General features: G+C 45.0%; 1 pseudogene; it reads right to left on the bottom strand.

The window, feature by feature from the left end:
* LOC146821186 (uncharacterized) overlaps positions 1–16885 on the bottom strand; it is a 171622-nt pseudogene that overhangs the window by 35144 nt on the left and 119593 nt on the right.

The raw sequence follows: 16885 nt of genomic DNA, 5'->3' as shown, positions 1-16885 counted from the left end.
CTTTTTGCAGCCAACGTCAGTAGAGTTGACACCCGGTTGTATGTGGTCAAAGGCATAGCTTCCATTGGTGAAGCAGGTGCAACTGCACCAGGGCCCAGAGGCCGGAGGGCGCCACTGAACCCTGTTAAATGTGCTGTATTTTAGCATTCAAACTGCAGTCAAGGGGGGTATGTATTTTCTTGTACTAGGGTGCATGACAGAGAGGCTAAGCTGCTAAATGTGGCTGTTGCAGAAGAAAGTCTCAACTGGTTCCTGTTTTCAGGACAGCATGCCAGGTTCGCATCAACCACTCAGCCCAACACAACCTTTGCACACAACCAGGTTTTCATTAAAATAATTGAACATGCACATTTAGAGAAATTGAAAGTACTTAAAATCAAATAAATGCCTGGAACATTTCAGTAGTTGCAAGTGATGATGTAATTATTCTAAACTGGCCATGACTCATTTGGTTTTCTTAGAAATTAAAGTCCAATTGCCTTTCATGTTTGGTGACATAGTACCAGCGGGCGTCCCTGTGGGGTAGTTAATAATAACTAATACTAGTTGCACAGCCACCGCATTTATTCAGTGTTTCATGTTTCCATGGCTAGATTTGTTTAGCTGTTCTGCCAAAAATCCCAGGGTATATTTTATCACAATGACAAAATAGGCAAGAGCAGACCTTCTAATAGCAGAACGTAATTCTCCGTCAAAAACAAAATAAAGGGCACTGCATTCTCCAAACATGGCGTGGCCAACCTTTGTGATCAGTTCGCAAAAGCCAATTTTCACCTTTTGAAAATTGCTGCCGGGAAAAACCCATAAAAAGCTTCTGTACTTAGAAAGGGGAAGTATTGTAAGGGTTGGGGAGTTGTGGGGATTATGGACATAATTCAGCTTACATACTTGAAAGTGAAATGTATACCTTAAAATCTGATATGTTAATCTTTACGGAAGTACATCCTTGGTACTTTGAGATACATACTTAGCATTCTAAGATGCATATAGTATATATCAATATAGTTATACAAATTATTGAATGTATTTGTGAGAAATTGGGTTGTGGTTTTAATGGGGTGTGAGCCCTGGTCCAGCAACAACCATAGTCCTTGTCAGGGTGAGGCACAAGCAAACCCTACATTAACCTGTGCTCAACCCTCTAGTAGCTTGGCACAGATAAGTTAGGCTTAACTTAGAGGTAATGTGTAAAGTATTTGTACAACACTTCAAACAGTAATGAAGTGAAAACACCACAAAAAAGGATAACATTCCAAAATAAAAAATATATAACTGATTTTAATAAATAAAACTAGACCAAAATGACAACATCCAATCAGTAGAACTGGAAATTAAATTTGAGAAATTTCAGTGAAAATAGCACAAAAAAGAACAAAGCGCCTGCTGTGGATATGTGGTTGTACCTAACCGGGACAAAGTCACAAGTTCAGTCTGATCGCAAAGGAGCATGGGCTGGCTACATGGACCCTGTTTGGCCTGCTGAACAAAGCACCTTAAAACCTCTCAGGTATCCGTCAACCAGGGCCGAACCGGGAACCGAAACCGGCCCTGGGAAACGGCTCGGTTGGGCTCCCCCGGGGGAGGGGTTGCATCCGAGCAGTTTGCTAGGGCCGGTTGCAGCCAATTTTGTTACAGGGGGCTGATTTTTCTGACCCCGGTACCAAAACTGGCCCCCAGGGGTCCAAAACCGGTCCCCACCCTGGCGGCCCACCAGGGAAAAGCCTGGTGTCCGCTACGGCCAGTCCGGCCCTGCCGCCAACCGATGTGTTGATCATATAAAAAAAGAAAATAGCAGAGTTGCTTTTTTCTAATTGCGGATCACAGAGAAGAGGACTGTTATCCTTTTACACTGTGGGGTATATTCACAAGAGTGTGTGATAACTACCGCAAGAGCAGTGTAACGCAACTTTCAATATCGCAGCCTATCGCAGAAAAATAACCTGGTGCCTACGTGGAATTCACAACAAGTCGGTACCATGCGATAGATGCCAGATAACGCATCAAATGTCAGCGTCAAAATCGATGTCACGCTGCAAAAATGCGAAACGCGAATGCAAAAAATCATGCGATGAGGACAATCGCGGTACACAAATCAGCGAAGACCAGCCACAGGCCTGCAAATCCCACGCGCCTGGTGGGAAAAAGCAACATAAAAGCAAGGGAAAAAAAAGCCAAAAGACATTTCAAACTGCGTAGCAACATGGATGTACCCGGACCGAGTGCAGAGGACAAGCCGAACACCACAAGCCCCACGGAGGACCAGCTAGGAACCCCGCTTTCGTGGAAGGGCAGGGACAAGAGGAAGATGGGGTTCAGTCCGCAGAAGACCTGATCCTCGTCACGAAGGTGACCGAACAACAACTGTTCGGCACCTCCACTGCGGCACTGGTACCCCAAACCGAAATATGGCAGGCCATTGTAACCAACGTCAATGCAGTCGGAGTGTCCAGGAGGTCACCGGAGGAGGTCAAGAGGCGCTGGCATGATCTGAAAAGGCAGACCAAACATAAGCTCGCCGCCAACAGGGAGGCAGCAACTGGGTTCAATCTACACTTGCGCTTCCAATGCCCGATCTTGTGACAAAAGGTGACACGCAGTGGTCTTTTTTAATGTTGCCACATCCATCCCTGTCTTGGGGTCTACAGGTTTCCCTTTCTCTTGACTATGCGCATTCTAGGTCCCTCCTTGATTGTTTCCCTGTCTTCTCCCTAACGTCCCTCCACTTGACTATGTCTGGAGTTCCCTATCAGCGGTTTGCATTTGGACCAGCATCAGCTTATCCTTAAGCTTCCTGTGTTTTGCGTCCACTTCATCGCTGCAGTACCTGGCGTACCGCAGTATTTCATACACTGACTTGTTCTGCCAGCAGATCAAATGTTGCTGAATCATGAAACTAACTTCTGGTCTGAGACCCAAAACGAACTAGGAAACAAACTGTCCCATGTCTTTGGGGTCTAAGGTGTCTAACCCACTGTGCTGCTTAAAGGCTTGTGGAGGCTCTCATAGTATTCATGTACAGACTCCTTCGATTCCTGAACAGTTCGATCTATCTTAACCCAATCAATATTTTGTGGCGAGATTTTGGATTTCAGCCATGTAATAACCTGTTCAAACTTTTTCATAACAATAGGTGAAGGACCATTGGTAACGGAATCCCTGTCTGGTTCGGATGTTGGCCAATCAACTGCAACCTTACAAGCTGCCCACAAATCGCTTGGTACCACGATATCAAACAGTGTGTTCAGATCAACCCACAACACTTTCAAGATTTTAACAAAACGATCGACCTGCTTGTACCTTTCGACAGGCTTCTCCCTCAGCCAAGGAAATTCATTCAAAAATGCTGCCAAATCACCTCTACTCCAAGGCACATGCACATACCCTCCATTCTGTACCTCTCGCAAAGGATAATTCTCCACTCCTATTATTCCCCGTCCTGGAGGCGGTGTCTATCCTACACTCTTTTTGGGGCTCTTCTTTTTGGACCATCTTTCCTCCCACTTATCAAGCATGCTTCATGCATGTATACCCACAATCAATTCTTGAATGTGAGCTTTCAACCCTATGACTCTCTTCTCTTCCAATTCCTAATCACTGTACTGCAATCTGTGACTTCCTGTAACATCTTCGTTTTGGACAGATTCACCTCATATCTCTTTGCAAAATCTGCCAATTTCTCATGTGCTGACCTTGCCTTGCGAGTTACATCCTTTGCTACAAACAGCAACTTGTCTGGTTCATAAAGTTCCACTCTTACCAAAGGCAAGTTCTCACTAATTATCTCATCTACCTCAGCTTTCAACCTCACCACGTCCAACATCTTTGCTCTTATAGCAACTTTCAGGGTTCCTCGACTAGATTCACCACTCAATTCTCCATTCTCACTGCTCTGATCTCTACTTTGGTTCTCTTCCGCTATATTCTTAAGGACTGGTCAGCTTCCTGAATTTTCGTGATCCCTATCTCCTGTCATTCTGGTTTCTTACTGGTGGTTCCCACAACCTTATGTCGGATCTAGAATCGGCCAAAGACTTTGGTCTTGCTGTTCTTACATCCATCTGTCCTCTAGAGGAGTCTGCAGTGACTGGCAATGACATACTCGATTCTATGGGTCTCGGAAGGTGAGCTATTCTACTCACTGTGCCATTCCTTCCAGAACCAGTCCCCCTCCTACTGCTGACTGTGCCAAACTTCCATTCCTCGCCTGATCTGGGTCATATACTGACACTATGGGACCAATGGTAACCGGCACTGTAAGAGCATCCAGTAACCTTGTAACACCTGTAACTTCATTAGCTTCAATACCTACTGGCGTCTGTGTTCCAATCCCTTCTGTTCCTGTTGAAATTCTTCCAACTACTTTCGCACCAGGTTGAGTCTGCGATTCCCCAATTCCCTCTGTTGGTACTGCCTTTCCCTCTACTGAATCTGGATTATATGGAGGTGGTCTTTCTGATAGTAATCTGTCTAACAAGCTGTCATCTGTGTCACTATCTTCTTCCTCACCACACTTCTTCTAGGTATCTCCCACCTTTTCCATCAACGGGAATATCCTATCCCCCTCAATAGTTTCCACCCTCCATCTTTTCTCCAATGCATCCCATCGCGCATCTTGAAATGCCCTGATCGAATTTTTCACCCTTTACTGACTTCGATCTCTTTTCCTGTCATGCGCTGCTCTTATCCATGCATGTAGCGCCTAAAACTGTGTCGGTCTGGGTAAAGGTCGCAATGAAGACATCACTGATTTCAACTGGTACAACACTTCCAACCTGAAAGTACCATAACGTGGAAAAGCCAATTCGCCCTCTTTTTCAGTCATTTTATGCCAATTTTGAAGCCAAATTATGGTAGGCAATCCCACATTCGTAGCCATGTAATGGGCTGGGGTATCCTCAGGTGGGGCTTCTTCTCCTCCACGTGTAACCACCCTCCTATCTCCTCTACACATGTCTCGTAAAACTTTAAAACATTTCATGATGAAATCAACTTTCTTTTACACACAGCGTTTCGTTTTACTTCCTGATGTCAATCCACCAATACCAGCACGGCTTCACAATAACTGATGTATCGCAGCGCGGCACTTCCTGACGTCTCTCTTCCTCTGCATGCAGCAGTTCCCCTCCTTTACAATTTGTCTCTCACACACTCACGCGTCTCTGTCATACAATGAAATAACTGGTTGTCCACCAAACGATCGAACAGTCACTTCTCTGACTGTCTGTCCAGGAAATGACCGGACAGTCTCTTCCAATTGTCAACCTCAACTCCGGCAACCATCTGTCCATGAAACGACCAGACAACTGCCTCCAAGTATCTGCCCACGAACGGCCGGACAGTCATGTACTTAATCGAAAGGATCCACTCGCTCAATGGTTCACATACAGTAACTCACGACCTGCGTTGGTTATTCACACACTCACACACACGTTTCCCTATGACTGGTGGGTCAGTCAACAACGTCTCATGACTCCCACAATCACTGGTCAGACAACTTCAGTTCTGGGTGTCTTCTACACCACAATCTCTTATCCCGGGATATCAAAATCAAATCTCATGGACCGCGCGTGTTCGGCCCGAAACCACAATCACTCAACTCTCATTCCAACTCTGCAAGACATCACACAATCAAAACGACACAGCAAACTAACAGACACACATCCCTGTTCATACTCACTCTCCCACGAACTGCTGCTTCCGCCGCAATGTCACTCTCCATTGATTTCCATCTACTGCAGTCCTCCTCTGCTTACGATCTGCTGGACAACCATCACTTGGCCTCTATGGGGCTCAATGACTACCCTTCTCTACATCTACCCTTACTCTAGAGATAACCATCCTACTCTGCTACCAACTGATTGCGCTGGATTCTATCATAAAATCTACTAGGAATCCTCGGTCAACTGGACCTTTGTTACCTGCTGAAAAGTGTAAAGGGGAGAAATCCAATGCATTCAAAATTAGAAAGCATGGACCAATCAACTTGACTCGGAAAGGATCACTTGACTACGGATTCCAGTTTAGGGTTTTATTACAAAGCCAAAAATAATTGAACATACAAGCACCTCATGACGAGGTTGAAAAAGTTCATAGGCACTAATACAAAGTTCATCCTACGTTCTAATCTAATCCGATGTAGCATGAAAAGAATGAGCAACTCCAAAAACACTAAACAGGCAATAACTGCTCCAACATCTAAATTAGTCTTCATTAGTGGCTGCAAAAGAAATCCGTTAATCTGTCCCTACACTATCACTAAAGTGGCATCCCTACTTAGCATTTCCCAGGCAAGATCAAGAAAAGGAATCAGCTCGTGAAGACTTCCTAAGAAGTACACTCACGTTGTAAGTGTCAGTAGCCAAAGCTACAGAGTCCGGTCTTCCTTCTAAGAATCGATCCCTTCCTTCTGGGTCTCTAACCCCTCTCTGCCAACTCGTCCCTCGGGGCACTGTCCCTAATACAAAATGTTCAATTGATAGAACACGCCCCTGAAACACCTTCTCTGGCCAGACACCTCTCATAGGTAATTTTCCACCAAATTTGTACTCCGTCCAGCAACGGTTGGTATGTCCTTGGGTCTCAGGCTTCTTCAGCGAGAAAGAATATCGGCTCCCAATTACCGACATTCCAGTATACTTTGTTGTGGGCCTCCTCCATACCTATCTCCTAACACAAAGGGCGTCAGTCTAACTAACGAGAATGGTGTCCTTGCACCTGCAACAGAAGCATGAGAACAGAACAACCTTGCACGCACATGAATTTCGCTGACTACCGCCAAATGAGAGCTTTACCAGGGAAACCGCATTTCAGGCCTACATAATTCAGCTAACATAAGAAAATACAAATAGGCCTCTCATAGCAAAACGTGAACATTTATTTAGGCCTCTACACATCAGAAATTACACGCATTAATAAAGTTGAATCTGCAAGCAAAACATTTCATCACGTTTAAAGCACAATTAATCATTTCTTCATGTGCAGACTTTAATATGGTGAACATTTAAATCTAATGCATTACATTACACATGAGCTACTTCATTATACATTTGCAATGACCATCAAGGATTACATAATTCCATCTAAATGTCATTGTGCTTTCGCGAATGGCACAAAATAATTTTCTATCATTCCACTTACACATTTCGTTCTTATCCACGTTTCTAATGATCACTTTTTAGTCCATACAAGAATATATGCGGGTGCGGACTATCCATGATTATGATGCACCCCTACAATTTTCAGAATATCATGACGCTCTATCATCATCACTGTGCACAGTAGCATAATATTCCAAACCAAGTGTGATGTTTATCGAAAAGTAGAAAACTTTATTCCTACTTCCAGTGCCTGATAAAATATCTTTCAATGTGAGTCTGCCAACAATCAGCCAATGCCTTTTCGTCCCACTCACCTCGGAACTTCTTCATGAAACACTAAAATATTCATGTTATGCACCAATTTTATTGCAAAACTCGGTGTAGTTATAATTTATCGTAACTAGTAAATCTGGAAATCGAGGTATGAGATTTGACAATGTATGATAAGGATTGCAGCACCATTCCTGGAAACTCACGTTCAAGACCTTAGTCCACTCACCAGACATTTATGCCCGGACCGAGTGTGAAACGCTACTTGTAAAAACTTGTCAATTGTCAGATCGTGAAATGTATAAATACCTGCAAACTGATGAATATTGTGTGTTCACAAAGTCCCCAATGGCTTCCCCCTGGCCCTTTCCCAGTGAACACCCATCTTTCACTCTCTAATCCAAACCTTAATAATAAAGAAATATCACCATATTTGCAGATGTTTTCACTAATGCGAACGCCATCTGTAGATGTAAATATCCGTAGATCATGAGAAATGTGCAGGCCCAGATGGTACTCTTTACGTAACTAGGTTTAACTTCCGTGGACAAACATTGAACACCTACATTTCATATTACACTGAACACATTCACAGTAATCGCCTCCAATGCCTAGAAAAACAAGTTCAGAGAATAACCCATGACAGCATGCATAAAAACTGGTGACGTAAATTTCCTTGAAATTCTTTGGCCTGTAAAATGCCATATTTATAGCTGTGGTACCGTCTTTCGTGTGAATGGTAACGACTCTACAAGGCTTTTACTGAAAGAACATCTTTCAAAAACAGAACAAGCAAACCATCTGAAATAATACATGGCGTCATGCCGCAGCACCCTATTACTCCTCGACTTAGCTCTGATCTGCAAAACAGTTGCAATATATATCATATGCAAATCACGAGTAAAGTGGATGAAGTATTGCTGCTTCTGTAAGTTGACCCCCAGGACCTTTGCTTCACAATGAAATGTATACATTTTTAAAGGACTCGTTCTTACTCCTATTCCCCACAGCAGAAGTAATAGTTTTGGAAAACCCGCAGCTTTTATTCTCCACGTGACTTTCGCCAAGTTGACATGTCTGGATTAGTGAAAGGAAAAGTGCAAATATTGCTAGTTTCGGACCTCGATGCATGCAATATTATCCTGTTATTCTCTATTCCAAGATGCAGAGCATGGAATTGTGCGGTAATCCTGAACACCTGCAGAATCAGTCATTCCGTTTGCGGTATTACTGCATTAACATTCAAAAACCCTACAGGTTCATGTACAAACGCTATTTAGCGACTAGCAATTTATTTGCGACTTGCTAAATAGCGTTTGCGACTCGCAATTCGGAAGGGGCGTTTCAAGGGCGTCCCTTCCTAATTGCGACTCTGAGCCCTATGTATGCGGTCGCAGAACAGTTGCAATTTACCACCTACTTCAAGTAGGTGGTAATGCAGTCGCAAATGGGAAGGGGTCCCCAGGGGGACCCCTTCCCCTTTGCAAATGCATGCGAAAATATTTTTTCAGGGCAGGCTGCGGTCCCAGGGACCTTAAAAAAATGAAACAAAAGCGTTTCATTTTTATTTTTTGAATGCATCCCGTTGTCCTAAACATGGTGGTCTGCTGACCCCAGCAGGCCACCATCCCTGGGAGGGCCAGCCATTCTCAATGGGGTCGCAAAATGCGAGTGCCTCATGAATATTGATGAGCCTCACATTTTGCGACCCCATTGGGAATCGCTAACAGTGTCTCTGACACTGTTGTACATTTGGAATTGCGACTCGCAAATTACGACTCACTATTTTTCACAATTTGCGAGTCGCTATTCAAAATGGTGGTACATCTGGCCCTTGCGACCCCTGCTATTGCTATTGAGACCCTGGCCTTAGATGTTCTCAAAGGCAGAGCGAAATAATGATTTTATTTTTGCCTCATTTCCCTTTATATAAACAGCTGCCAGAGGCCTAGGTTGCTGCAGAAGCTGCACCGAACCACCTTGCAGATGTTGAATGCACTGTTGCCACTTGTCTAGCACTGACAAGGTGATTCCTGACAACGAGCTGACAAGGCCTCTCTGGTCTAAACATCACCAAGCAGAAGGGCTGTAACCACTTACCTTCCTCAGTCTCACATTTTTGGTGTCGCACAGCACCAGAATTTTCTGTCCTGGCAGCGGTGTGTGTGTTGTTTACCCACTCTAAAGGTGGTAGGAACGGGATCCTCTACTGTGAGTGCATCATGTAGGAAGAGACATGCACAAGGCCCATGCCCTCTTCTAGCCAGAAGTCTGCCCACTGGATAGAGATAGGAGGAGAAGTAGGACTCACCTCCACTCAACTGCCAAGCAGTCCCTGTAGAGTTTCTGGACCCGTCTTTACCGAGACAATCACCCCTTTTGCTTTAGTGCGCTCATTTTGGGGGGAACCATCTAACTTTGATAGCTCTCTGCCACTTGCCAGTAGACCCATGACCACAGTAGCAAATGTTCATCAATCTCCCGTAGAGGCTTCCTTGGACTTGGATCCGCCGGTTCGCCAACAGAAGTTAAGGGATCCCGCTGACAACGAGAGCCCATGGATCATTCCTGAAGGGGCACACTCAGTGGAGGGGGAGGCTGTAGGGGAGGTGTTAATCATGGGGGGAGGGGCTGGTTTACCTACTGAGGATTGTGGGAGTCGTAATTGTTGGATTCCTAATCTGTTAGACCCTCTTTTAGCCCTTTTGTACAGTGGAGTGGAGCTGCTTCCCAAGAACTCAGTTGACACAGTTCTGTTTGGCTCTCTTTAATTGAAAAAACAATCACTAATCTCACCATAGCTGTTACCTTGGATTCCAACCGCAGCACCCACTCCCCAAGTCTACATCCACACACCGGAGGGCCCACAATTATCCTGTCAGAAGCAGAGCGGCGTGAAGACAGTTTGGGGGGGCCTCAGGGCACTTTGTCAGCCTTTAGAATGCCGCAGAGACCCCTTCCACTTACATCAGGGAGCTGCTCTTCATACAAATAGTCTATTGCCCGCTACCCCATGGCCACAAAGCCCGACCAGAACATCCTACAGGCAAAGAAGAGTTTTTTTCAACGATGTTAGTCGTACCTCCGGTTACGACACCTTTAGCACCAAATGCCTCAAACTTACCACCAATTGCAACCCCTTATGTTATTATCCTGGTGAATTTTCCTCCTCTGCAAGTTGCAGCCACAGGATGTTTTCACCAGTTAAAAAATAAACTGATTCACTGGTGCAATGAGCGTGTTGGTGAATGTAGATGTAGTGCATTTCTATAGCGCTCCGCACACCCCCGAAAGGGTCTCTCAGGCGCTGTGCACATACCGCTGGGGAACCCTTCCTGGCCTTTCCCTGTGAAGTGCCCACTCCTGGGCACCCCCAAGGTGAAGCCAGGCATCCTAGCGCTTTTGGGGCCGTTGTGGAGATTAAGCAAGCTATTGCCCAGAGTGGGACCCATGATTAGAATAGGCACCGAGGCAAGAATTATCGGGTCTGGGGAAATTGAGCCCAAGACCCACCGAGGCAGGAATTGAACCCTGGCCCGGGCCAGACCTCTGCATCAAGGTCTGCTGCTCTAACCATTGACCCACACTTCTCCACTTACTTATCAAAGCATTTGAATATAGCAAGGTGTGGATTGGGTTGGGTTGGAACAAACAGTGTGGATTGTGTGGTAGTAAATTTCGACCAGGGTGAGCTTGCAGAAAGCCTTATTCGTCAGCTATATCACGTCATTGCCCCCTCCATAGTATCCAACCCTGCCCCTCGGTGTCTGTCTCCACCCCTTTACCCCCATACATCAAAGAATGCAGGGAATGCCAAGTCCTGGCCGCCTAATGCGTGATTGGGACATTTTAAAATGAACACTGCTAACAGTTTTGATCCTCTGAGATGGATGTTAATGATTGACTCTTCTCAACTCTTAGTTCTTCGCTTTTTAATGATATGGATGGGGTCCCACTAAAGCCACGAATGTGTCCTCCCCCATATTGGAAGTTTTACATTGGATTATAGCAGGGCTGAGGATTAAGCACAATGATAGCACGTGGCTAGAGTTTATCAAAAGTTTCACCGTCATTTGTCTTAATTAAATCTGGGCTCTGTCTAACTCTTTTTTCTGGCTGAATTCAGGGGCATATTATCAAGCACGGCGTTAAAATTATCGCCGCTTTAGCGGCAGAAAACTGCCGCTAAAGCGGCGATAATGGGCTTGATAATTTGTCGCTGAGAATTCCAATAGAAGCCCATGTTGACACCAGAACATGGGCTTCTATGGGAATTCTGAAGCGCATATTATCAAGCAGTTTTCTGCCGCTAAAGCGGCGATAATTTTAACGCCGTTTCTTGATAATATGCCCCTTAGTTCCTTTTTTCACCAGCCACGCATGCGATCTCAGGTAGGGCGTAGGGTGGTAAAAACGACCTTGGTCTCCCATATTTTCTATTACAAAGCCCCATTGTTTGTAACTGGGTCACCTTATTTGTTAGCAGGTCTTTTATCTTTTTCTAAAACAACCAAATTATTGTTAGCAGTTATAAAGTAATTTGGCAGACACTTAGGGCCTAATTATGAGTCTGGCGGTCCGCAGACCACCGGACTCGTAGGGTTGCTGCGGTGGCGGTCTCCCAACCACCCTATTACAATTAGGGCGGTCGGACCACCATTTCCCTGCGCCATTCTGTGGCGGTGTTGCGAGGGTCAGCAGGTCACAATATGCAGCAGTCCAGCCAAGCATTTTACAAGTTTCCTCACCGACACAGTTTTCATGATGGTTCCATCCCCATGAAAAGTGTGGTGGAAAGGAAACAAAGGGGGCCCCTCTGGTGCCTCACGCCATGTGGATGCATGCAGGGGGCACAAAATGTGCCCCACTGTATGCGTGCACCCCAGTTCCTATACAGCATGGACTTAACAGTCCAAGCCGTGCAGAAACATTTTTGGGCATTCCCACTGTGCTGCCCATTTTCAGGGCACCGCCGTGGGAACGTAAAAAAAAAGCCTGACAAATACGGGAATAACTGAAGACGGGTTTGGTGGTGCGGCAGTGGGGCGGATCCAGCGCTGCACTGCCAAACTCGTAATCAGGTCACAAACACAATGTCAAAATACAAATCACGATAAAATCAAATTTGGTGGGTGAAATGCTGTTCTTTATATATAAATTGCATCATTTATATAAACACCCATATCATTTATAGCAAAGCACGGTTACCAAGATAGCAAACCATAAAGCGAGTTTGTGAATCAGTGAAAAAGTGACATGAGTGACAAAATTGTGCATAATATATTCAAAAATTGAATACAAATGATTTTTATGTACACGATATAAAAAGGGGGGACCAGTTTTAAAGAGAATTGCAATGACACAGTTTCATGAATAAATCAAAGTTTGTATGAAAACAGGTCTTGAACTGGTCCTAGCTATTGTCGTCGAATATTCAAGAGAAGAGTCACTCATCCAATGGCGTTTCTCAAAAGCGTTTTCCTACATGCAAAGCCGTGTTTGTTGATTATTGTGCGTCAGATCCAATCTGATGTTAGAATTTGAGAAAAAATCTACCAGCGTTTTGGTTGAATTCAAAGGTATTTACTATCCAGCGTTATCAAATCACGCTGCCACACCACCTTTCGTTGTTGTGGGGAAGGTGGTGTGGCAGCGTGATTTGATAACGTTGGATAGTAAACTCCATTGGATGAGTGACTCTTCTCTTGAATATTTGACTATTAGGCCATCCTAGACCAACGGCTAGGTTGCCATCGTTTATTTTAAAGTCCTGATGAAGACCCGCATGACAATTTAATGTCGCTTACACTGGGTTGAAACGTCGACGAGAATAGCTAGGACATTGTGTTTGTGACTTGTACCTCATAATTCATGTGGTCCCTTTTACAAAGAGAATACTCTCTTCTATAATTGATTTTTTCTCGATCCACTCGTAGAACAAAGTAATTGATGGTTCACACCCGACAGAACCATTGTTTCTTATAATACTCATACCCAGGTTCTGAGGGACACAGGGTTACCCCATTGTTCAGATAATAAAACTCGTAATCAGGCCCTTATTGACCATAATCCTATTAACTTTTCCCTGACGTGGATGAAGGTTAAGGTTGAAAAATCACAGCCCGAATTACAGGGGCGGTGCGTCCATTGGGGCGCTTGGGCGTTGCCCCACCGAGCGTTGCCGTGACCGGCGTCACTCTAACCCTCTCACACAATGCAATCCTGATTCCTGGCCTGTATCCGATTTCCAGGCCGCCGAAGGCAGTCGGCTTGGAAGGGGGCAGGGCAGCACTAGAGTTCAGCTGCAAGTGACAGTGTCTGATTGACACTGACAGATTCCACACGTCGGTCGGCGGAGCGCACAGCAAGAGTGCGCATGTTCTGCTTTGGGCTTAAACATTTTGCAACCAGCCCTGAACATGTGCACACTAGGCTGCTCATTAGAAGAGCGAGGGTTGTTCCATGCCGCTCTTCCAATGAGCAGCCTAGTGCGCATGCACCGGCTGGTTGCAAAAATTTTGAAGCCCTTAACAGAACATGCGCACTGCTGCTCAAGCCAATCCTGGCGCTGCTGCTGGAGCAGCGTCTGGATTGGCTGAGAGCAGGCGGTACCAGGACTGGGCGGTACTTGCCAAGGCACCAACGCGGGAGTAGACCCCGGCCCAGGAGGACTCGCAGAGGCAGCGCGAATCCCGTAAGTTTAATTTTTTTCATAATAATGCTGGTGCTTTATTTTAATCCCCCCCGCCGCGCACGACCCCTAACACTCCCCCTCCCCCCCGCGAGTATTGGAGCACGAGCTGCGACTGATGGTGAGCCGTGGGAGTGCTCACGACTGTGAGACACACTGAGAGGTGTGAGAGGGTTGCTTGTGAGGGCACCAGCGGCACAGCTGAGACCCATCCAGACACAAGGGGAACTCTCTAAGAAGTGCCTTTCTAATGATCGGGTTGTTTCTGTTCAGAGTAAAGTTAAAAGTACGCTCTTGGCCCTCATCCGTTCTGATTGTTGCGTCCCGAGATGCGGGAATTCTGTGTCGTATTAAATGACCCATGAGTTTTCTTTGGTATAATAATTAGGATGGGTGCGTTTAAATCGCCTTGGTTCTGATTGGCACATTCTGTGGCACAATTAACATGGCGTGGCTATCACTGCTGCAGTCGGTGCAGTGGTACCGTGTCCCAGAGATAGGAATGGGCTCAGCCTATCCAGCATTGTTTACAGAAATGTAAGTGGCCTCACGCTCCATGTTTATAAACACAGAGCCTGCCTTGGGACTGGGTCTGTTTTTACTCTTTGAGGAGTTTGTGCGGGGCACGGGGAGGAGTAGGTGAGTAAGGGGAAATAGGGAGGAGAGTGAGAAACAGGTTGAAACGAGAGGGTAAAGACAGAAAGTAGAGGAGGATAGAAAAATGAGGGAAAGGAATATTAATGAGAGAGAAAGAAGATGAGCACGAGCAAAAAAGGCAAGGCAATTGGAAAAGAAAGATGCCAGAAATAAGGACATTAGAGGGGGACGAGAAGTCACGAGATAAGTACCAAGGAGAGACAGAAGAGGGTACAGAGACAGAGAGGAGACAGGAGAAGGAAGGAAGGGAGCTGCAGAGGAAATACTGGTAGAATAAAAAACTTAGAGACCCATATGCAGGAACACTAGTGCAGAAAGTGCAGTGACAGCTGAGTCCATATTGTGAGGGGCCGACTGTGCCCCAAATATGCCTGTTTTTCCATCCCTACCTTCTGACTTTTCCCGCCCTCTTTAGCTGCCTGGTTGTGAAGGGCATTTGCCTAGACAGCAGACAGTGCATGTGTGCAACCCTGGACATGTTTGCTGCCGACAGGCCCATCCCATGAGAATTATCTGGACGCCAGATCAGCCCTCAGGGAGTCTGAAAACAAACAAGAGTGTAGGGATTCCTGAAAATGTTTTGCAACCCACAACTAAGGGAAGACGGCAGAAAACACTATAAACAAGGCACAGCGTTAATCCAGTCCACCTTGGGAAACAAATGTACCAGTTGGTCAGCTGTCACATCACTCACTGTGAAACATGTCAGCATATGAGGATCCCTGCAAGATTAGAACTGATGCAGTTTCTCAGAGGAATGGAAAATGTTTTAAATAAGTTGTGTATGGGTGCTAATGTGTGCTCGTGGGAAGATACTAGCGTGTGTGCTTCTTCTGCGGTACTGGAAATGGGCATGACACATTGGGTCCAATAAAATCTTTTATTTGGGACAAGTTTATTCAACATTTGCATTGCATGTGTATTATAGGAGAGCAGGGGATCAATTGAATGTTATCATAGCACAGCCTATCTTGATAAATCTTTGCTTCTGACTAAATCGTAGCCATGTTAGAATCAGTATTGAAGTCTTAAGCGTGAATATTAACTTTACAAAGCTTCAGAACATTTCTATCTACATGTTTTTATATGACATCCCTTTATTAATGTAATAACTGCACTTTCACAATTGCTTTATTAACCTTCTTGCTTCTCACATTTGCTTGAAAATGCACCATTTACCCACTCTTTCTTCAAAAGTTTCTCAGACCCCATATAAGATGTACAGGCTCGTTCGTTGCGCTCGCTCGCCACTGTGCACTCCAACAGAAAGTTTACGCCGCACCACTTTCAAATGTCACCGGCCACCACTGTTGAATTAAGTAACAATACATTTGTTTCATCTGATCAGGGTGTAGGCTTAATTGGAATAAGGTGACAACTGAGACATTTTTAACAGATTTGATTGATAAACGTGAAAGAGATTTTGAGTTTCGCCTTTCAGATGATTCAGGGAACATGGTAATAGTGAATACATTTAGGATCATATGTGATGATAATAATTTAAAGTTAACATTCCATCATAATAGTATCCCTACCCATCACTGCAGGTGGTTTGATCAAATGCTCTAGGCAGGGCAAGGTATAATTTAAACCAGGCCTTGAAGGCAAGGCCCAGGGCAAGAAATGTTGTTGTGATAGGTATAAAGCTGCCCTAAAAGAGAGAAAGAATGACCTAAGAAATAAAGTATGGGAGGAACTGATTCAAGCTAGCACCCTGAAGCATAGTTCCATGTTTTGGGACATAGTGAATTGACTCATTTTAGCTAAAGATGAAGGGATTATTGTCTGCTCCCACACTGCCCTGGAAAAATGGGTTCAGCACTTTAAAGGGATCTACAGCCTTATATACGCAGCTAAGCAGTGTTTCAAGGCATTCCAAGTCTTCTTTTTCAGATATGAAAGGTTTCTGAAGCCGTTATTTGGTTGACTCAGAATAAATCTCCATGCCCTGATGGTGTCCCATGTGACTTATTTAAAGTAGAGATCAGTTTATGGGCCCTTTTACTCACCTACATTTTAAATCCTGCTGTTAGAGTAGGGAGCTCTCCATCTTGGTCATGTCTATAATATAATTCCTGTTTTTAAGAAAGGTGACAAAGGTGACAAGAATGATCCCTGCTGCTACAGGCTGATCTCGCTCATAGACTCCACATAGAAGGTTCTATTGCGA

This window comes from Triturus cristatus, chromosome 6 (genome assembly GCF_964204655.1).
Source record: "Triturus cristatus chromosome 6, aTriCri1.1, whole genome shotgun sequence".
Lineage (NCBI taxonomy): Eukaryota > Metazoa > Chordata > Amphibia > Caudata > Salamandridae > Triturus > Triturus cristatus.
Note: the sequence above shows the minus strand (reverse complement) of the source record. Positions and strands in the feature narration are given on the sequence as shown.